This window comes from Ambystoma mexicanum, chromosome 1p (assembly GCF_040938575.1).
Source record: "Ambystoma mexicanum isolate Mex_15411 chromosome 1p, UKY_AmexF1_1, whole genome shotgun sequence".
In the NCBI taxonomy this organism is placed as follows: Eukaryota; Metazoa; Chordata; class Amphibia; order Caudata; family Ambystomatidae; genus Ambystoma; species Ambystoma mexicanum.
Genome location: NC_090921.1, coordinates 751522361 through 751545589, shown reverse-complemented (window position 1 = coordinate 751545589; position 23229 = coordinate 751522361). Strand labels below are relative to the sequence as shown.

The window sequence follows — 23229 nt, the reverse complement described above, 5'->3', positions numbered from 1 at the left end:
CCTCCCGCCCTGACATTTGCCAGGGAAGCACAGCCTTCAGCTGCGCTCATCGTTATGAGGAAACTGACTTGTCCTTCAGACAGTTAGCACTGAGAAACTTTGTTTCTCTTAGTCTTATTACTTTGTTGCAACATTTGGCAACTGTATTTTATTGTGCAAAGTAGATTACAGTACCGTGCAATGGGGTCTTTGCATTTTCAAGCCCTAGTCATCCATTAAGGATTTTTTGGTAACTGGACAATGTACCTACGACTAGACTGGTGTAAGCTTTTTCAAGATTGTTTTTTTTACTTTTACCAAGCCATACCATGCTTACCGTGTTCGGCTCATTACTGTCCATCATGGCCATGCCACTAGGTCTTTTATGTCCTCTGCTGGCCTTCCTCCACATCTTTGTGACCCGCAGATTCCTTATTCAGGTGTGCATTCACCCGTGAAAGCCAGCACTTTTCACAGGCTAATGAATGTCACGTATGTAGGTACCCAGAAAGTGGGCTGGGACTGTGTGGTCCCAATCCACACTACTGGTGCCAGGATGGCTGGTGTGCACAAGCGCATGAGAGCTGTAGTGGTCCCCGACTGGACCATGCTGGCGTGCATGAGTGGGGCATATCCTATTGGCTAGGTAGGTGTGATCACGCAATGGACTTTGGGATATAATAAGGGATTCTGAAAGCAGACCAGCACATCACCCATAGGCCTGCATTGACCTATACACAGAGCCAAGTATCCAGAGGAGAGAAGCCAATCCAAGGACTATTTGGAACGTGAGAAGAAGATTTGGCACCCTGAGCCCACTGTTGTCCTGGTACAGCCCTGCTTTGCACTCTATCTCCAAAGACCTGCAAATGTGCTTCAATCCCTTGGGGTGGTGGTACCAATCACTCTCGACACCTACTTGGTGCCCTGCAAACAAGCCTTCTCAGAAGTGTCCCTAGGCTCTCCAATGGACTGACCAGCATGTACCTTGGCATCTTTGCTCGAGCGTCATTTCATCGAGCTTTGGGGGAATCCTAGTTCGCACTGCAAAGCATCTTGCCAAATTTCGTTGTCCCAGCTGCTTTGGGCCGCAAGAGAAGCGTGCGTCAGACTTCGAGACTTTGGTGGGCATACATCACTGTGCGACAGTGGAGGTCGCTGCTTGTGATTTTCCCGCCTTTATTCAAGTGCCCTGAGAACAGCTGCATCAGTGCTTTCTTTGTCCGGCATTCGTGGCGGGAGATCCAAATCCAGTTGTAAACCGCAACCGCAGTGCCTGTGCACTTCGGAGCTTAACCAAAGACGGGATTTCATACTCCCAAGCGACCTACAAACCTGCCAGGTTTGGACCAGGAGTGAGCTAAGGGGTGGGAGTAATCATACCACTTACCAATGGCCCCCAGTTCATCCAAAAGCTTTTTACGCACAAAGGATCCCTTGTGGTCCTTGCCTTGGGGGGCCTCAGCTTCCTAAAGCCGTCTGAAAGTTGGAACCACTTTGTTCTCTGTAGCAGATCCTCCCCAGACTATAGGTACAGAAATGTCCTTGCTCCAGAATCCTCTTCTAACTTCACCACCCCATTGAATATTGTACTTTGTGATTTTATGCATCACTGAGTGCTTTTACGCACAAACCAGACATTGAGCACAAGGCTCCAATCTTTGTAGGCTGGACTTAAATGAAATCCATCTCTGGACTTTGCCAATGTGTTCAAATTTTGGATACTTTCCCTCCTTACAGGTTCAGGCGGAAATCCGCACTTTACCGCATTGACCGAAAAGTGACTGTGCATATATTTTACCTAATGTGTGTTTCAAGTAGTGATATTACTGGGTTTTCCATTATTCACTGGCGTTTGTTCTGGGCCTAATAAATTGTGTATTTTTGATATACTACTGTCTAAGAGTAATTATTGTGTCCTACTGTGTGTGCTCAGCCCAGACCTCAGATCACCCCCACTACTCCCGAGACCTCGCCTTGACTGCTCTCCAAGCTACCTTGAATTGTCCTGGCTAATTTCACAGAAGTGTGCCCTGTTTCACTAACAAAACATCCGTTCACCAAAGCAGTTTATAAATTCATTCTAACAAGGACATCAGTACTAAAGATCTACAAACTCTTGTTCTGGGAATTAATGTACAGTTTAGTGCTTTGAGCAGAGGAACATTTAACCACAAGCAGAACTCCCACAAAAGGGAGTTTCTCATGGGTCTGTAATGCTTGCGTGAAGTCATGTTGTGGCCTTGAGATGTGCTCAAGAGTGCCTTGGAGTTGTGGGGTCTACCAACCAGATCATATTGAATTCCCACCTGCTGATCTGCCAGCGTGTGGGGTGGCAGGGTTAAAGCAGAGCCCACTGACAGAGGTGTTACAGACAGGAAATGGCTGTGTGCAGAATGAGTTTTAGGGGACACAAGAGTTTGCCGCCCTACCATCCCACAAACCTCTCCCAAGAGCCATAGAAGCGAGACAGTTGTAGAATAACACATGAATGTTCACTAAATCAAAAGGAGACGTTCAAATTGAGGACAGCACATTAGAGGGTAAATAGTCAGCTGTCCAAGGCCGGCACGCAGAGGCTGTCTGGCTTTGAGGCCTTCCTTCACAGTGTACTTGTGTTTAACCAATACCATGGGAAGAAGAGAACACATTTGTCTACCAACTCCCCAGGCCCCAAACAGACATGAATGGCCAGGTTTTATAGACAAATTTGAGAGGAACTGCACACCAATTTTAGTGGCTCCTCTGGGAGCATGGCCCTGAGGCAGGCTGCCTGGAAATACCTGAGGCATGCTAGGAGCTTTATGGGGGATGATAATGGTGGTGTGAGAGGTTGCATTCCTCTTGGACTCAGGCCAGGCTCTTTATTGAGTTAATCTGAATAATCCAGCCTGGTCAATCATTCTCAACCTGGGTTGCAGTTGCCTTGTCCTGTTAATGAAAGGCAGGAGGGAAATTGAAGGTTCACCAGGGTTACAGAGTTTACTTACCAGATTAACCTCTTAAGTGCCATTGAGGTTCCCCCCAGTGCCAATGGGTTTTTTTTTTAAAATCGCGGTATTCACCGCCCAAACCCGCCAGCATTTCCCCCTCATTAACCCCTTAAGTGCCACCGACGAGCTGGCTCGTCGGTGGCAACCTGGAGCGGTTTTTACCGACGAGCCGGCTCGTCGCTGGCATTTAAAGGGTTAACTTACAGCTCTACATTGGGTTTGTTGGCACTTTTGCTGAACAGAGGGCTGCCAAAATGTTAGTTCAATTTCCAGCTGCTGCACAACCAGCTACCCGGTTGCAAGAGATTACGTTGCAGATACGTCCTAAGAAAACATGTCATAATACAGCATGGCATAACACAACATATTATAACATGCTAGTATAACAAATCTCCCATTATATCTGACAATTGAAGGGGTGAGTGTTGAAAAACTATCATATTATGTACTCTAATATAAAAAGAAATTGGCATTTCCAACAGTTAGGGCTTTTGAGAGACATGGGAAAGGTATTTTCCAGGCGCTGCCTTAGTGGAACTGTGCATCGACGGTAGCAGCTGAAAAATGGTGCACGTACCTGGCCATATAACAACAATGCCTGAAACACCCAATACTTTTATACAAGCCAAAACTGTTCGTCAATGCTTGTTTTGACAGGACTTCAGTGACAAGCATGTATAGTGCTTATAACATTTTAAGGTGAAGGCAGACCTGGTTAAAAGATTTTTTTATTACACCAGAAGAACAAGTTTCTTACCAAACTGGTAACGTTCTTTCGATGTGATGTTCCTCTGACATATTCCACATCTATGACATGTAATGTCCACAGCTGTGCACTTCGGAAACTTTTCGGCAGAGGGCGCCCTGCATCGAGCAGATGTCCCTCGAGGGCCTTTGTTGAAGGTCGACATCACTGGATGTTATATATAGGATGCACGGCGCCAGTTTCCTCCGTTTAGTTTTTTCCCCCAGAACGTGTGACACCAGTCTCCTGCCAGCATAACTGCCTAGAGCCTTGCAGAAATGGAAACTAATCACAGAGGAAATTCTCCAGAGGGGCAGGCTGGGAGGGCGATGTGGAATACGTCGGAGCAACATCCCATCGAAAGAATGTTACCAGTTTGGTAAGTAACTTGTTCTTCGAAGGGATTGTGTCCTCTAACGTATTCCACATCTATGACAGACTCCCAAAGCAGTACCACACTATGGAGGAGGGAAATCATTTAGAATGTGAAATTTAGAGTACTAAATCAAATGCCTGGATAGAGGACAGCCTTACCAAAGGCCAAATCCTCCACATGGATGGAATCCAGGGAATAGGGTTTAACAAAAGTATGGACAGAAGCCCATGTGGCTGCTTCACAAATATTTCGAATAGGAACACCACTTTGTAGAGCAGTGGAGGCAGCCACGCCCCTAGTAGAGCGAGCCCGTAACCCTACCGGAGGGTCCTACCCCGCCAAACGGTAGTACTCGGTGACAGTCAAAACAATCCATCTGGACAAGGTCTGTTTGGAAACAGCCTGACCCAAGCGGTGTCCAGCATAACCACCAACAAAGAGCTGATCGTCCACTGTGACCTGGGACATCCGTGAAAGATGAAAGCTCAAAGCTCTCCTTGGATCCAACCTATGGAGGCTCCTCTTCCTTACCAGGATGAGGAGGAGGATAAAATGCCGGAAGAATCACCTTCTGGCTCAAATGAAATTCAGACAACCTTCGGAAGAAAAGAAGGTCGCACCCGCAGGAAAACCCTGTCTTTATGGAAAACAGTAAAGGGTGGCTTGGCAGAAAGTGCCTGCAATTCACTCATTCTGCGTGCGGAAGTAACCACAACTAAAAACAGTTTTAAAAGACAGTCTCAGCGGACAAGAGTGTAAGGGCTCAAAAGGAGCGCCCATCAGAAACTTTAAAACCAAATTCAAATCCCAACCCGACACCTGGAAAGGGGACGGTGGAAACACAGACAATCCTTTCACAAACTGTGAAATCATAGGAATCTTAAAGTAAGAACACTCTTCAGACGAGCGCTTCAATATGGACGGCGTCGCCAGGTAACCCTTAATGGTACCCACTTGAAAGACCTTGTGGGCTAAAGAAAGCAGAAAAGACAACACAATAGGAATGGAACATTGCTAAGGATCCACATTCCGACCCCTGCACCAGTCACAGAACTTCCGGCAACGGTACAGGGATTTTGTTGAGGGCCGCCTGGCCGAAAGCACCACCTCCATCACGAGATCCGGGAGGTCCCAATCCTTGTATCGCAACCTCTCAGATACCAAGCATTAAGGTTGAGAGACCTGACCTCTGGATGGAGAACCTGACCCTCCCTCCCCCTCCCGTGAGAGCAGATCATCTCGGTAAGGAAGACTGCGTGGAGGGCAGATGCACATGTCGAGAAGGTCTGTGTACCACGCTCTCCAGGCCCAATCCGGAGCAATGAGGATCATTCGGGAACCGAATCTCCATAACCTTCGCAACACCCGAGGAATGACGGGGACTGGAAGAAACTTGTACAGCAGTGGGAAAGACCACTCCACTACGAACGTGTCCCCCAAAGCTCCTCTTGGGGGAAATTCCCATGAGCAGAATCTCTCGCACTTCCGGTTGACACCGGTGGCAAAGAGATCCACTTGTGGGGTTCCCCAAAGAGCAAAGATCTCCAAAAGGACTTCCTGAGCCAACTCCCACTCCTGAGAGACCGTGCTCTGCCTGCTCAGAGCGTCCGCCACCACGTTTTTGTCTCTGGCCAGATGAACTGCCGAGATTGAGATTTCCTGTTGGATGGCACAGGACCAGAGCTGCATCGCATCCCTGCAAAACGGGAGTGACCCTGTCCCCCCTTTTTTATGAGGTAATGCACGGCCACTGTGTTGTCCGTCATAATCAGGACAGCCCCCCCCCCCCCCAACAGACGGCAGAAAAGCCTTCAGGGCCAGCCTGATGGCTCTCAGATTGATGTGGAGTCTGGACTCCAGAGACCAACGGCCGATGGCTGTCAACTCGTTGGCATGAGCGCCCCATCCTGTGAGGGAGGCATCCGTTACGATCGTCACATCTGGCCATGGTTGCCAAAACAGTGCCCCCTTCATCAGATTTCCTTCGTCGGACCACCATAGAAGATCCTGGCCGATGAGAGCGGAATCTGAACAGGATCAGACATCTTGCCGTAGAACTGCGACCACTGCATCTTGAGACCCCACGGCAGGGATCTCCTCTGCAGTCTGGCCTCTGGCACCAGTAGAATGCAGGATGCCATGAGGCCGAACAACCTTAAGAATTCGAAAGCCGGGAGACTCTGGGCACGTTGAAACTTGTCCACCATCTGTAGAATGTGATGAGCCCTCACCTGGGGAGGCGAACACTGCCCCAGGGACGTGTCAAGCACTGTTCCGATGTATTGGTGCAGCTGGGAAGGTGTCAAATGCGACTTCTTTAAATTTAGGGAGAAGCCCAGCGTGAAGGTCATGGCAGGTGACAGATAGATGATCCAGGGCTTGCTCAGGAGAACGCACCCTAATCAGCCAATCGTCCAGGTAGGGTTACACGTGAATCCCCCCCCCCTCTCCTGAGGTACGCTGCTACAACCACCATCAGCTTGGGGAAGACCCTCGGGCGGAGATCAATCCGAATGGCAGGACCCGAAATTCAAAGTGCGAGTTGCCAGCCGCGAACCTCAGGTACTTCCTGTGCTTGGGATGAATCAACACATGAAAGTAAGCATCCTCGAGGTCCAGAGACACCAACCAATCCTGAATTTGAAGGGCCTGGAGGACTTGAGAAAAAGTGACCATCATGAACTTGTCCTTCCTGAGAAGTTTGTTCAACCAACGCAAGTCCATGATGGGTCTCGAACCCCCGTCTTTCTTTGGGATAAAAAAAATAAGGGGAATACCATCCCTTGTTCCTCTCCGCTACAGGCACTAGTTCTATGGAGCGGATCAGGACTAGAGCTTCCCCGGTGGATTGTCGTGAGGCCGCTGAAGGAAGGCAGTAGCCGTGGGCTATAATATCCAGAACCCACGCATCTGAAGTAATGGCACACCATTCTCCAAGATGCTGCGCAAGTCTGCCCCCAACCGGCGAACCATGGGACATGTCCTCATGACTGAGCTCGAGCGGCTGCGGCAGTGCCCAAGAGCAAAGAGGCAACTGCCTGAGAGGCTTTGGCACTCCAAGTACCCCGTCCACCACGGTTACCCTTACGGTGGCCCCTTTGACTGGCAGCTCCTCTCGATCTACCAAAAAAAGAGTAGAAACAAAAAGGAGTCTCCACTCCCTTGCTGTCCCCTAGGACGAAAAAGGCAGAGGTTGACATACTGCAGCACTCAAAGACTTTGCTGCAGCTTTGGAGGTCTGCAACCTCTCAAGGCTCTCGTCAGCCTTGCTGCCAAATAAATGAATGCCATCAAAGGGCATGTTCAGAAGACGTGCTTGCACATCAGGAGCAAACCCCGACTTCCGCAACCACGCAAACCTGCATAGGATGGTGCTCGCAGCCATGGACCGGCTGACAGTCTGCCGTGTCCAAACCCAACTGAAGGGAGTCACATAGCAACCTTGCCGTCACGCACGACGACTAGGAAGCCATCCCTTTCCTCCCCCTCGGAAATATGCTCAGCCGCTAAGGAATCACAGTTCCATAGTGTGTGTGTAAATCTTGCCAAGGCACATGTGGAGATGACCGCTTTCAGTTCCATGCTCCCTGAAGAAAAGACCTTCCGAGCCCATCCGTCCAAACGCTTGTCGTCCCTATCCGGAGGGATGGTAGGGTACGCCAGCTGCCTAAAGATGGCCATAGCTGCCTGAACCATCAAACTCTCAGGAGTGGGGTGAGTAGACAAATAGCTGGGGTCGCTAACAGATGGGCAGTACTTTTTCGACAAATTCTTATTGACCGCTGGAAGCGATTCCGGGGCCTGCCAAGCCGATGACCCTTTTTTTGCAACGTAAGATGAAAGGGCAATACCGGGTCAGAGGGGGGGACCTTGGTTCAAGATGTCAGTAAGGTCATCCTGAATAAAATCAGGAGGACTGGACCACCACAGGTATTCAGAGACCCTAGACATGAGCCGCCTGTAGGAAGAGTCTGCATGAGAACCCGGCTCAGGCCTACCAAACAACTTCTGGAGAAGTGTCCAGGCCACTGGCATCACGGTGGGTCTGCCTCAACTCCTCCAAGGGACTGTCATCCAACATTCCCAGAGCCTCATCCTGAGAAGCAGGGTCTTCAATCTCCAACCTATCCTCCTATTCAAAAATGTCAGCCAAAGGTCTGGAAAACCCAACCAAAGTGACAGAAGAGGGCCTGGGGCCCAATACTGGCCTCCCAGACTTCGAGGAAGCCTTCCTAGGCATAACCACCTCCTCAGGAAACTCCTCAGACACATTACGCCCAAAAAGCATCAAGGGCGCCCAGGGCCTCGATGCCGAGGGCATAGAGAACAGACGTTGAGAAAGCCGAAGGCTTTGACACCGGAATCCACGCTGTGGGTGTCGACACCGAGACCTTCAGCGTCGACGCCACTATAGGCGTGGGCTGATAAGACAGTAAAGCATCGCCCGAGTCTGACTGGCCCGGAGCCGAACGAGTCGACGCAGGCATCACTACCTCCACAGGTTGCAACGGTCTCGCTGGGGATGAGGACCGTGACCTGGATGCACGTCTCTTGCGACTGCTCTTGTCCGCACAGGAATTCGAGGGCTCCGGGTGCAAGTCGCAGCACGATCCCAAAGGCGTGCGAGCCGCGGATCGAGAGCGTTCTCTGCCGGCTTTGTAAAAAGGCACGACAGGAACCGACCCTTGCGACTGGAACATCGCCATCATTTGCTCTTTAAAAGCCACCCACTCCTTCGGAGTCGAGGACTTTGTGGGACAGGCTACCTTACGCACGGCACCATCCTCCGAAGAGGACGGGGAAGGCGACCGGTGTCCCGGCGCTTCCGAGAGTGCCGCAAGGACGAGGGATGGCAGGAACCACTCAGGGACCGAGAACCTCGATCCTCCTCCCCACGCGGACAGTCGCCCCTCGAGTCGTTGGTGGAAACCCTAGACTTTGATGCAGATTTACGGGACTTCAAGGGTTTACCTACATGGAGCTTCCCCTTCCTTTCACGCAAGGCCTTGGCTGTTAGAGACTGGCATTTGGAGCAGTCATCGGTGTCATGCAACTTATCCAGACACCATAAACAAATATGGTGTGGGTCGGTCAACAACATCTTGGACTTGCAGTCCCGGCAAGTAACCTTGGAGTCAGAGGGGTCGAAGAAATAGACAAAGATCGATGAATGCACAAGGCACGCCGAGTTTCACGAAGCTATACACGTTCGCTGTCAGAAAAAACAGAACTGAGGCAACAGGCGCTGTGAGTCCTATATATAACATCCGATGACATCGACCCTAGATGGAGGCCCTCGAGGGACATCGGCTTGACGCAGGACGCCCTCTGACGAAAAGTTTCCGAAGTGCAGAGCTGTGGACATTACATGTCATAGATGTGGACTATGTCGGAAGACAATCCCTTCAAAGCGCATTTACAGCTCCAATGAAGTCATTAACTCTCAGTTTGATGGTAAGGCTTGACAGACCAAATATCCGAAGAGAATGTGTTTTGGGAGGGGCGGGAGTGGATGGGAATGTACATGAGGGTTAGCTACTGGTGGGTAAATAACCAAACACCAGCAAGCTTTTTGTCTGTCCCTCATTTTCCATGTCTCCCTAGCTAACCCAAATGAAGTAGTATCGGCTCATATACGACACTTTAGCACTGCCTAATAGCCAAAATTAAAAAAAGGAAACCAGACAACTACTTTCAAAGCAACAGTGGCTTTCGAAGTATGGAATTATTTGTATTATTTAGTTTATTTTACAGTTCTAACCTGATGCTTTATAATCTGCTGCCTAGAATCCAGCATGGACAAGGGCTGCCAAAATCTTGTCTGGTTATTTGAGGGCAGCGGGGAAATCAAAAGGTTTAGAAGTGTTGTAGACCCTGCCTTAGCAGTTTACACTTGCAGGGCGCCATTGTTCATTATCAGTACTCCGTGCGCGGAAAAGGCTGCAATGTGCAAGTTCTTTCGGTTCTCCTACCCATCTGGGCGCACTTACCTCCGTTGTTTAACATTGGCCCATTGATTCCTATGGGCCGAGAGTTTCTCACAGACCGAGTTATTCTTAGAGGCCTTTGAACCACATTGAAAGCCCACTTGGACTTGGTTTACTCGTGTAAACACGTCCTGATCTTGTGAGATTACAGCTGTGTGTTTTTGCTATATGTTATTTGAATTTACTGGACTGTATTAATCTTTTATGCCTCTCCCATCGAGCACTACATAAAACCGGACCGCAATATCTTCAAGACAAGCTAATACCTTATCACCCCACTCGCACCCTAAGATCAAGCTCAGCCGGCCTCCTAGTAATCCCTAAGACAAACTCAACCAGGTTAGGCGGATCATCATTCTCAACGCTAGCCCCAACCCTATGGAACTCGCTCCCACCCCACATCCGCCTAACTGAAGACTTAACGGCCTTCCGCAAACTACTGAAAACCTGGCTCTTCCCCTAAAACTAACCAGCAATTTGACCAGAAGCAAGAAATGTACAACTAAAAAAAAAAAAATAAAAAAAAAATCCAATGTAAACCATAAGACAAACAATACCAAACGAATAATGTAGATCAAAACAGTGAAGTGGATAATATGAATAAATCATCAGAAAACTAGGAGATCTAGATGGACGCTTGACCAGACGAAAGTGTTAGAGTGAATGAGAATCTAGAAGTGACGAGCGAAGAGAGCGGATGAACGTCAAGAACGGACGAGCGAAGAGAGCGGATGAACGTCAAGAACGGACGAGCGTAGAGAGCGGATGAGTGTGGAGAGCGGATGAGTGTGGAGAGCGGATGAGTGTGGAGAGCGGATGAGTGTGGAGAGCGGATGAGTGTGGAGAGCGGATGAGTGTGGAGAGCGGATGAGTGTGGAGAGCGGATGAGTGTGGAGAGCGGATGAGTGTGGAGAGCGGATGAGTGTGGAGAGCGGATGAGTGTGGAGAGCGGATGAGTGTGGAGAGCGGATGAGTGTGGAGAGCGGATGAGTGTGGAGAGCGGATGAGTGTGGAGAGCGGATGAGTGTGGAGAGCGGATGAGTGTGGAGAGCGGATGAGTGTGGAGAGCGGATGAGTGTGGAGAGCGGATGAGTGTGGAGAGCGGATGAGTGTGGAGAGCGGATGAGTGTGGAGAGCGGATGAGTGTGGAGAGCGGATGAGTGTGGAGAGCGGATGAGTGTGGAGAGCGGATGAGTGTGGAGAGCGGATGAGTGTGGAGAGCGGATGAGTGTGGAGAGCGGATGAGTGTGGAGAGCGGATGAGTGTGGAGAGCGGATGAGTGTGGAGAGCGGATGAGTGTGGAGAGCGGATGAGTGTGGAGAGCGGATGAGTGTGGAGAGCGGATGAGTGTGGAGAGCGGATGAGTGTGGAGAGCGGATGAGTGTGGAGAGCGGATGAGTGTGGAGAGCGGATGAGTGTGGAGAGCGGATGAGTGTGGAGAGCGGATGAGTGTGGAGAGCGGATGAGTGTGGAGAGCGGATGAGTGTGGAGAGCGGATGAGTGTGGAGAGCGGATGAGTGTGGAGAGCGGATGAGTGTGGAGAGCGGATGAGTGTGGAGAGCGGATGAGTGTGGAGAGCGGATGAGTGTGGAGAGCGGATGAGTGTGGAGAGCGGATGAGTGTGGAGAGCGGATGAGTGTGGAGAGCGGATGAGTGTGGAGAGCGGATGAGTGTGGAGAGCGGATGAGTGTGGAGAGCGGATGAGTGTGGAGAGCGGATGAGTGTGGAGAGCGGATGAGTGTGGAGAGCGGATGAGTGTGGAGAGCGGATGAGTGTGGAGAGCGGATGAGTGTGGAGAGCGGATGAGTGTGGAGAGCGGATGAGTGTGGAGAGCGGATGAGTGTGGAGAGCGGATGAGTGTGGAGAGCGGATGAGTGTGGAGAGCGGATGAGTGTGGAGAGCGGATGAGTGTGGAGAGCGGATGAGTGTGGAGAGCGGATGAGTGTGGAGAGCGGATGAGTGTGGAGAGCGGATGAGTGTGGAGAGCGGATGAGTGTGGAGAGCGGATGAGTGTGGAGAGCGGATGAGTGTGGAGAGCGGATGAGTGTGGAGAGCGGATGAGTGTGGAGAGCGGATGAGTGTGGAGAGCGGATGAGTGTGGAGAGCGGATGAGTGTGGAGAGCGGATGAGTGTGGAGAGCGGATGAGTGTGGAGAGCGGATGAGTGTGGAGAGCGGATGAGTGTGGAGAGCGGATGAGTGTGGAGAGCGGATGAGTGTGGAGAGCGGATGAGTGTGGAGAGCGGATGAGTGTAGAGAGCGGATGAGTGTAGAGAGCGGATGAGTGTAGAGAGCGGATGAGTGTAGAGAGCGGATGAGTGTAGAGAGCGGATGAGTGTAGAGAGCGGATGAGTGTAGAGAGCGGATGAGTGTAGAGAGCGGATGAGTGTAGAGAGCGGATGAGTGTAGAGAGCGGATGAGTGTAGAGAGCGGATGAGTGTAGAGAGCGGATGAGTGTAGAGAGCGGATGAGTGTAGAGAGCGGATGAGTGTAGAGAGCGGATGAGTGTAGAGAGCGGATGAGTGTAGAGAGCGGATGAGTGTAGAGAGCGGATGAGTGTAGAGAGCGGATGAGTGTAGAGAGCGGATGAGTGTAGAGAGCGGATGAGTGTAGAGAGCGGATGAGTGTAGAGAGCGGATGAGTGTGGAGAACAAATGAGTGTGGAGAGCGGATGAATACTGAAGGGCGGAGGAGCATGAAGAGTGGAGGAGCGTGGAGAACGACAATGTCGAAAGCACAGAGCGAATGTGGAAAACGGCTGAGCGGAGAGCGCAGAAGCGTAAGATACAGTTGAGCCGCGAGAGCGGATGAGTGAGGAGAGCGGATGAGTGAGGAGAGCGGATGAGTGAGGAGAGCGGATGAGTGAGGAGAGCGGATGAGTGAGGAGAGCGGATGAGTGAGGAGAGCGGATGAGTGAGGAGAGCGGATGAGTGAGGAGAGCGGATGAGTGAGGAGAGCGGATGAGTGAGGAGAGCGGATGAGTGAGGAGAGCGGATGAGTGAGGAGAGCGGATGAGTGAGGAGAGCGGATGAGTGAGGAGAGCGGATGAGTGAGGAGAGCGGATGAGTGAGGAGAGCGGATGAGTGAGGAGAGCGGATGAGTGAGGAGAGCGGATGAGTGAGGAGAGCGGATGAGTGTGGAGAGCGGATGAGTGTGGAGAGCGGATGAGTGTGGAGAGCGGATGAGTGTGGAGAGCGGATGAGTGTGGAGAGCGGATGAGTGTGGAGAGCGGATGAGTGTGGAGAGCGGATGAGTGTGAGGAGCGCAGTAGCATGGAGAGCGACTGAATGTAGAAAGCACAGAGCGAGTGTGAAGAAGGACTGAGTGAAGAGCGCAGAAGCGTAGGATGCAGTTGAGCCTGGAGAGCGGATGGCGGTGGAGAGCGGATGGCGGTGGAGAGCGGATGAGTGTAGAGAGCAGATGAGTGTGGAGAGAGGATGAGTATGGAAAGCACAGAACGAGTGTAGAGAACGACTGAGTGAAGAGCGCAGAAGCGTAGGATGCAGTGAGCCTGGAGAGCAGACGACGGTGGAGAGCGGATGAGTGCGGAGAGCGGATGAGTGCGGAGAGCGGATGAGTGCGGAGAGCGGATGAGTGCGGAGAGCGGATGAGTGCGGAGAGCGGATGAGTGCGGAGAGCGGATGAGTGCGGAGAGCGGATGAGTGTTCCGAAACAAACGAATACGTGGAGCAGATGAACGAGCGGCGCAGATGAGCTGATAGAGCGGATGAATGTGCGAAAAGATGAATGTGTGGTGTCGGGTGAGTGTGTGAAATGGATGTTGTGTGTGGAATGGATGAGCGTTTTTGGTGCGGACGAATAGTGTGGAGCGGACGAGTGTGCTGAACGGACGAATGTGTGGAGCGGACGAGTGTGTGAAGTGGATGAATGTGTGGCGCGGATGAAAGTCGTGAAACAGATGAATGTGTAGAGCGAACAAATACACAGTGCGGATGAGTGTCTGGAACGGATAGTCACGCAGAACAGACAAGTAATGTTATCAGGCCAACGAGTAGTATGCTTGGCCGATGTGTGGGTGGTCCGGGTAATCGAGTATGAAGACTGTACGAGTGTCTAGACGGGACGAGTGTGTGCACGGGATGAGCGTGGAAATCGGATGAGTATGGAGAACGGATGGGTGGGAAACGTGGAAAGCACATAAGCGTGGAGAGGGGATGAGTGTGGAGAGGGGATGAGTGTGGAGTGGGGATGAGGGTGGAGTGGGGATGAGGGTGGAGTGGGGATGAGGGTGGAGTGGGGATGAGGGTGGAGTGGGGATGAGGGTGGAGTGCGGAGGAGCATGGAGAACGGAGGAGCGTGGAGAGCGACTGAATGTGGAAAGCACAGAGCAAGTGTGGAGAGCGGATGAGTGTTGGAGAGCGGATGAGTGTGGGGAGCGGATGAGTGTTGGGGAGCGGATGAGCGTTGGGGAGCGGATGAGCGTTGGGGAGCGGATGAGTGTTGGGGAGCGGATGAGTGTTGGGGAGCGGAGAAATGTTGGAGTACCGATGAGTGCGGGGAGCGGATGAGTGCGGGGTGCGGATGAGTGTGGGGTGCGGATGAGTGTGGAGGGCGGATGAGTGTATAGAAAGCGTTTGAGTATACAAAGCGGATGAGTGCGTAGGCAGACAGGAGTTCATGCGCTGGGTAGACTGGAATGCATGCACAAGAAAGACAGGAGTGCACACTTATGGAACACATGAGAGCATGCGTGAGGCACACTGGAGAAGAATAGGTCAAGCAAGCATGAATGTGTAGTACAATCCCGAACGCCTGAAATGAACAAAATGAATAGAACGGACCTGCCCGCTCGGAACTGCGTGACATACATAATATGTTTTGGAATGCAGTGAACATTTGAAAGAGTACTTATCATAACACACCTCACGCCTACTCTCTCCCTTACATCACCACTCAACTAGAACACAGAGCTACTATGACACCATTCGGTATAACTGTTCTCATATCTACATCTCCCGCTCACTCCACAACACTCTAAGTAAACACTGCTGGTTTCACACCCCCCAGCCAGGCGTTCTCCTCAGGCCTAACGCAGCCACATTCGTCCTGGATAAAGCCAGCCAGAGCGAACACATACTCCTGATCTCTCAACCACCACACCTACCGCTAAGAAGCAGCTACCACCTGAATTCCGCATCAGCTGCACACATACCTGGTGCACACACGCACTTTTGTCTCTCTCTTCTCTCTCTACTGACCCGAACTTCGGTTCCCGAGGGCGTTCAACCTACCAGCGCCTTCAGACCATACCAATGGTATATAAGGCGCTATATAAATGCAAAATAACATAACAAAAAATAACATTTTTTAGTTCTTATCCAACCACTTGTCCTGAATTCACATTTGGAAATTGAAAGCTACACATTCAAAATGCAAAGAATCAAAAAAGAACTTTACGGGCTGCCCAGCATGGGGCACGATAAGCGCATGAATTATTTGTGCAATTAGCCAGAAGACGTGCACTACCCAAAGATAATATAAACCATGGTGTTTAGGAAAGGAAAGGTGCGTGAGGGCCAGAGGGCTTACCCATATATTAATGTTAAAGCTGTAAAGACCTGCGCAACATATTAAAAAAACTTTTGCTTTGATGAAACTGCTTATTGCTCATCCAGAGCTGGCAAAGAAGAAGGTGTATATGATGGACTGGATCGACACCAGAACTTTGTGTCTAACTTATAAAGACTTTGATCCTACAATCTTTGGTCCAAAACGCTATAAAAACATTGCGTCCTATTTGCTTGTAGCACCATCTGCTGCTTTAAGATCTGCAATTCTTCGCTTAAGGTTTAACATCTGGCCTACTGGTGAGATCAAAGCAAGAAGGAAACAAATTGCTTCTGAACATAACTGGTGTCGGTTCTGTAAAAATGTGATGATTGTGGAATCCCTTCAACACTTAATACTGGAGTGCCCTGCACTTAGTACACTAAGAAAATTGCACTTTGTTAACCATTTTGCATACTTTGCACAACTTGACCCAAAAAATAGATGGGTCGCCTTGGCTGCTACTGATTGTATGAGTATAAGAATTGCAACAATCAATTTTTTACAGGCCTTGAACCTAGAATGATGATGATTGTATAATATGAATTGATAAAGTTTTTGACTGTTTTATTTGGATTTCTATGTTTAAGAATTTTCTAAATGTATAAATTGAAAAAGTTGATATAAATTCAACTATATTCAATAAAATAAAAAATAAAAAATAAAAACTTTTGTGGGGAAGTAATCTTCTGAGAACAGATCAGAATGTAGCCCTTGGTAAACAAAGATTGCATAATTACTAAGTGGATGGTTAGATTCTAAAACCATAAAGATGAGCCGGATACTTAAATTGATGTGAATTAGGGATTTCAAATCACAGGCAACTCGGTTAGTCTTTACCTGAACTAATCAAATGTTGCTGAAAACTTTGAAAAATGGGAATAGAAACGACATTTCCATGGCCCATTTCCCCAAAATAACTTGAATGGACAAGTGTACGATGGAGGAACTTTGGCATACAAGGCACGATTTGATCAACTGGTCCATTAAGAGCTTCTCTGATAAGAAGCTAACTGAATACAATAATTAAATCCAAACTGCATGTTCCATGCAATCAATATTCAGGTGGCATACTATATGGCTTACATCAGTTCACATCATTTTCAAAATGAAAATTTCTGAAAATGCGTGCTTAATGGCAGCGCGGACCTTGCTTTTAACTTTCAATTGAATACAGGATTCCGTATGTCGCAAGGTCATCACTGCCATCTAGTGGACATTTTGAGATAAAGCCCAAAAAAAAAATATATTTTCGTGGGGCAGAAATCGGATTTTACTGAAATCCCAAAAGCCTAAAAATAGTTACCACCTATTAGAGCTCAAATATGAGTGGGAATCTGCTCAATACAAAAGCAGTAATGTATGCGATTTTTCACATGGCTGAGAACGGGCATAGCGCACATGAAATTCATTAATGGCCACCGCCATGGTGGTCTGACTCGGACTCAAACTGCCTGCTAGCCCAGGTTTAGAGGCCGAAACGCAGCGAGTGCCTTCTACGAAAGAGAAACCATATACCCAGACATGTCAAAGTCCTGCTAAAGCTATCGACATTAACACCCTTGCATAGTAAAAGAGTTGCTCGTGTGATTTTTGCTGAGAAACTTTTGGATTAGGCTGCTAACCATTTGTACTATATGATGTGGCATTTATAACGCACCTGACAAGTGTTTCTAGGCGTACAAAACAAGGAGGGGGAAACAAGGAAGGACAATCATTATCTTACTAGTCCTTGTGTCATTCAGCTCGCGCATGTGCGGGGAAGGGGAGAAGTGCGTGGAAGAGGGAAGGGGAGACGTGCAGTTAACCCCGAAGTGCAGCCAGCGGATGGCTCAAAGTGCAGAGAAGGGACTGTAGGGTTGCAGATACAGACCCTTAAGTGTCGGGGAGCCCGAAGGCAGTTCAGGGCAGCTGGACATGCAGGAGCCTCAGCACCATTTCAGAGGAGGACCAGTGTGTGGGGCAGTCAGGTACTTCAGCAGGGGAGAGGAAGAGAGAAAGCGGAAGCGAAAAGGAAGGTCTTGCGTTGTACACAATCTTTTTTATTAAAAAAAACGACATTTAAGCTCGCCCCCAAACAGGAAACGCGGGACCATTGGGTGCGGCAGAGGAGACTTCATTAAGTTATGGGTGTTTTTTTTTTTTAATAGAAGCTGTGCAGGGGAGGTGGGTGCCTGGGTGGGGGTGCAGGGGGGTAGAACGCATGATGGATCAGTTATCAACATGTAGGGAACACAGGCCGTTAAACAGCGATTCCACCTGTGATTTGAGCAAGTGAATTAGATAGACTCCAGCCTATGTGTTATGTGCCAACCTAAACTGAATTCAAAATTAACTCTTTTACATAGTTTCAGCATGCAAGTTCCTAGAGCGGATGCAGAGGGTCGTGTGGCAAGGCGATATATTCAACATTTGAGCGCACCAACGTGTGTTCCATCTTCGAAAGTAGAACTTAACATACGACATAGCAAGAAAAGCTCCCAGAGCAAAGCCCCCGTGTTCTGACATGTGTAATAATTATCGTATATGACAGTTTACAAATAAAGTTCCAACGTATGGGAGCACATGGAATAAATTGTGACCGGTAACAAAGAACATGTTAAGAAGAAAGTAACTTTAGGCCACTTTCAAGTACCGCTAAAAGTTTCGCTTTGTTTCTGCGATGCCACGATTATTTTACCCCAGTGTCTCCCCGTACAGGTCTCCCTTGAGGTGTAGACGAAGCTTTGCGGGTCCTTTGGCACCTTCGTGGTACACCAAGTGTGGTCTGCTAGTCTTTCTGGATGCGTAATCATGGCCAGGTTCTGGTTGCTGGCAGGGTTTGTCTCATGACTGCGCCATGTGTAGCCTTTTTAGCACACAAGTATTTTTGCTCCTAGAGAGCCATAACAATGATGGCTTATATCGAATAATATGGGAAGAGCAGTTATGGGGTAGGGGCTTATAGATGACCGTAAAGCCTCCAATTTATGGCTAAAATCAGAGATATGCCCCAGTATTTTACCGAATGCTGGGATTCGATCGATCTCCAAGAACCAACTAGGGGGCGTCACTGCACTAGCATCCCCAGATCACCTGAAAAACCGACATACCTTGGTCTTTACTGTGATCAGAGGGAATACTACAGTGCTCAATCTCCTTCACCCAAGGTGACTAGTTGTGTCGCTCCTCTGCTGTGTCCCCATCCCAAAGGTTTACTCAAAGGTCCCAACATGGTAGTTGCTGAACACTTGTCGCTATGACCATCAAGCAGGGCACTGATAGAACTCTCCTCTGGGCTGGGAACCATCAGCGGCTTGCCCTGCAGCTTGTGTCAATGACCCGGTCGCAGATGAAAATTGAGTTTTCTTCACAACGCTTCTGCAACACGTCCCATCTTGAACAGCTCATCTTCAATGTCCTTCGTCTTCATCTTGTTCTCTGGTTTCATCCCTCCAGTTGTCTGGTCTTTAGTGGCCGACGCCACCCATCTGGCATTGAGCTACAACATATTCAGCTGCGGACCAGAGTACTCCTTTGCAATGTCGGCAACACAGCTGTGACGCACAGCTATCCATCTTTGGGGTTCATGGACTACCAGGCATCTCCGTTTAGCTTGTCAATCCCTGGAGTCTTCAAATGAAAAAAAAACTGCCAATCTAGGAACCACAGCAGGTCCAGCTCTCACTCAAAGGTTTTTACATTGAGTGGGTTCAGGCTCTTCTTGGGGTCTTTGTTGCATACATTTTGCATTGGGACCTCTTTGCAGACCCGCAACACCACCCAGCCTTGAAATTAATGTCCTCCAACTGCTGACATCAAGTTAACACTGCAATCTCCAAGTCCGTGTTGCGGTGACAAGACTTCATTGAGGCCGCCTGCCCCTTAACTACTCATCGCCATACACTCCTCTTTCAGATCCTCCTGTGTGGGGGAAACCTAGGAGGGTGAACTCAGATTTCGGATGCAGTCTCTTTGCACACAGACTTGCATCAGGCAATTGGAAAGTGTTCACAGAGGAGATTTATTGTAAAGGGAAATAATTGTTGTAGTTCAGGGAATATGGCTCAAAAGACTCTCCAAAAGCCCTGTTCAAGTGCGTCTCATTAACACGGAAACCTCTTTGAAAGACTATTGTCACAATATTGACTTTAAGCTTATCTTTTCCTGAAATCGTGTATTTATTTATATAGCACCAAAACCCACAGGCATCAGGGCTCAACAAGGAGACGAAAGACAATACATGAAGGATAGGACAACAAAACAGGATACTTCGGCTGCTATAAGTTATCTGAACAGGAAGGTCTTTAATTTAGGGAAACGCAAAAACTTGGTTTCCAGACAAAAAGCATTGGGTAAGGTATTCCATGCCCTTGTGTGGCTACGAAGGATCAACCGTTAACCATGGTACGTCTTTACCTAAATACAGGTGAGCAACAGGTGCATTTGTGCACCAAGGTAAGTAACTTGAACTGTATGCGGGATGCAACTGGAAGCCAGTGCAGCTCTTTCCGCAGTTCAGACACATGGAATTCCGCGGCAGTTTATTTGCAATGTGGATTGCATAATTGGAGAACTTTTAGTCTCTGGAGGCTTGTCTTTATCTCCGCCTCCCAGTAAGGCATTACAGTAGTCCAATATCGGAAGTATGGTGGCCCGCACAACAGAGATAGATACAATTTTCTTCAGACAGAAACGTCTTAATTTCAGATGGTAATGGGTGTTCATGTATTTAACATGGACCTCTGCACCTAGTGATGCTTCCTAAGAGTACTCCCAAGGTTTTAACCTTGTTGGGAACCGATATCTCACTGTCCTCCATTCAAAAAGTGAAGAAGTCTGGTGGAAGCTTAGCCCTGGGCTGATGTGAGCCAAATAACAGCTCTCTTGTTGATGTTAAGACATATCCAGTTGCTAGTCCACTCTTTGATAATACCATAAATCAATTGGCGCTTGTTTGAATCAGCCTCATATGTCCCTTGCAGCGCTCACAGTAACTGTGTGTCGTCAGTGTAGTTTGTGAAAGTCACACCCTTCTCGGATGTCTCCGAGCGGTTTGATAGAACTGTTAAACCGCACTGGTGACAGGCTGTCACCTTGCTGGACGCCATGAACAATAGCGGCAGTGGTGGAAGAGTCACTACCCCATCGTACTGTGAATTTTCTATTGCTCAGGAAGGATTGTATCCAAGAGGTGAGCATTGACCTGATTTAGCAAGGTTGGCTAGTAACAGATTGTGGCCCAGGAGATCAAAGGCAGCAGGGAGATCCAACAGGACCATTAGTCCTGCTTTCCTTTGGTGTATGATCTTTAACAAGCTGGATTGCATGTCTATAAGAGCTCTCCGTCCCGTGATGTGGGGGTAAGCCAGACTGCTTGGGGTGCACGTCTGCTTTTTCCAAGTGTTCTTGGAGCTGTACACAGGCGACCGAATCGATTATTTTTAAGAAATGAGAGTTGGTCCTATTTTTTCACAATTGGCGTTACCGACTTCTTTAACGCCGGCATCAGCGCATTTTGGAATGAATTCACAAACCTTGTGAAAAAGGGAGAGAAAATGTGTATGTTGGCTGGGAATACTTTGGTTGGATGAACATCCCGGAAACAAGGAGGTGGGATGGAATTTCCTAAGCATATTTTCTATCTCGGAAATATTAATCTGGTGAAAGGTACATTTAGCAATGTTCGGTAGTTTGATGCTTGCTGCCTGCTCATCCCTCTATCCTGTAGCTTGGTTGTTATGCAAGGCTGGATTAGGGATTTCTGCCCTTTTAATGTTCTTAACCAACTTTGGAGATTCGAGTTCTCTCACGGTCTTCCATCTTCACAGTGCCAGCTGATCCCAGCTGTTTGTCACAAATGTCCGATAAGAGGCCGCAAGCTGTTCTGGGGAGTCTGTCTTTGGTGGCATTTAATATTGCCTCCATGCAGTTCGTAAGGTCGGTGGTAGTTTCTACTAAGAATGGTTTATCCTGTTCTCAAGTTTGCCTGGGAGGTGAAAAGTGAATTCCACAAATGAGTGGTCAGAGCATTTACAAGGCTTAGTATCGGTTACAACAATATCTAGGTTTCCACATGCTACCCAGCTAATATTTTTCCTTTCGTGTGTCTCGCCTCACTGTTGTGAACCTTAAATGTAATGTTGCTGAGGTCAGATTCCAGAGAGTTTCTTTGTCCGAGATATTCTCCAGCCAGTGCTTGAAGTTAAACATTAAAATTGTGGCGCAGTTGTGTTTGTTCAACGGGCTTAGAATATGCATAATTTCATAATTAAAAGGTGACCATATTTTAAGGTGGACAATACAGTAAAATGATGTAAATACACATGTCATGGTTTGGGCTGGATTTAAAATGCATGATTTCACATCCACTACACAGGGACTCCTTTTTGGCTGTTACCGCTTCTCCTCCCCCCGTTGCCCAAGGAGCGATTTTGAGCAAAAAAAAAGAACTAGCCTGGAGGGGTGGCGATGTCAGTAGAAGGGTCGTTGAAGTCTTAAAGCCAGGTTTCCGTTGTGCAAAATGTCAATGTCATTTTCTAAAATGTAGTCCTGTTTATCTTTAAAGACCTGGTGTTTAATAGGGATATCTTTATACTGTCACTTCTAGGTAGATTTGATGTTGCTGAAAATCTACCAATTTATCGCAGGTTATGAGGTGTTGGTAGGGGTATTTGTTTGGAGCGATGCAATGGGGGAAAGTAGTAGTGCTGAGTGATTATGCCCGACTGAGTTTTCCGTCAGATCCGTTGTCATAGTATAAAGTCCAGAGGTGGTAAGGATTGGGTCTATTGGCCCCCTCAGTGTACCCCTACTTAAATTGCCAGATGGTGAGACTGATTATGTGTGTTTGTTGACTGTGGACCTGTCGGGTAGTATTGCACAAGCAGGTAAGACTAAACTGGTGCTGACAGTTGGGTCCATCTGCTCAACTGTAGCCAGTGTCAATGTGTTGCCAATAGAGGTATTAATAGGTTAGTGCCCGTTGCCAGTAATAATTTCAGCTGTGGGTGGTCGATTAAGAAGATCAAGGCTACCAGTGGTAAGAGGATTTGCGACTGCCATGTCATGTTTTTGTAGTGCCATTGAGATGTATTGAGATATAATTAGTTCCAGGGTCATTCTCCGTGTGGCCAGCAGAATCTCTACAGGAGACGCCCTGGAAGCATTATGCCATGGTCTTACTGCTGTCATGGCACAAACCGGCTTAGACGAGCGGACGTGTCCAAAGATAGACATAGGTCAGACGGTAAATGTAGTCCCACCGAGTACAATCGAGTATTCCGAGTTTGAGCGTACTAAGTAATCTGTGAGCAAATGCAGCAGTCTTCGTGTCCATTTACTAGATATGCTGTGAAGGTTCTCACGTAGACCAGACGTACAAGAAAGTGCAATTTACAATTTCACAGCCAAGTTGACTCGTAGTCTATGGCAATTAGTAGTGTCTTTCAGTAAATTCAGTAATGACTAAAGATTTCAGCAATTACAACAATCAACACGATGTGACAGCAATTATACTGTAAGGTAACGGCATGCATACAGCAACTCGCAATTTCACATCATATGCAGAGCGGCTTCAGACAGAAGAGCAATTTCCCCCCCTA

General features: G+C 48.6%; 1 protein-coding gene across 3 annotated transcripts in view; it reads right to left on the bottom strand.

Moving 5' to 3' along the window:
• Window positions 1-23229, bottom strand: part of SNX27 (sorting nexin 27) — a 990538-nt gene that overhangs the window by 734132 nt on the left and 233177 nt on the right. The gene's annotated exons all lie outside the window — the stretch shown is intronic.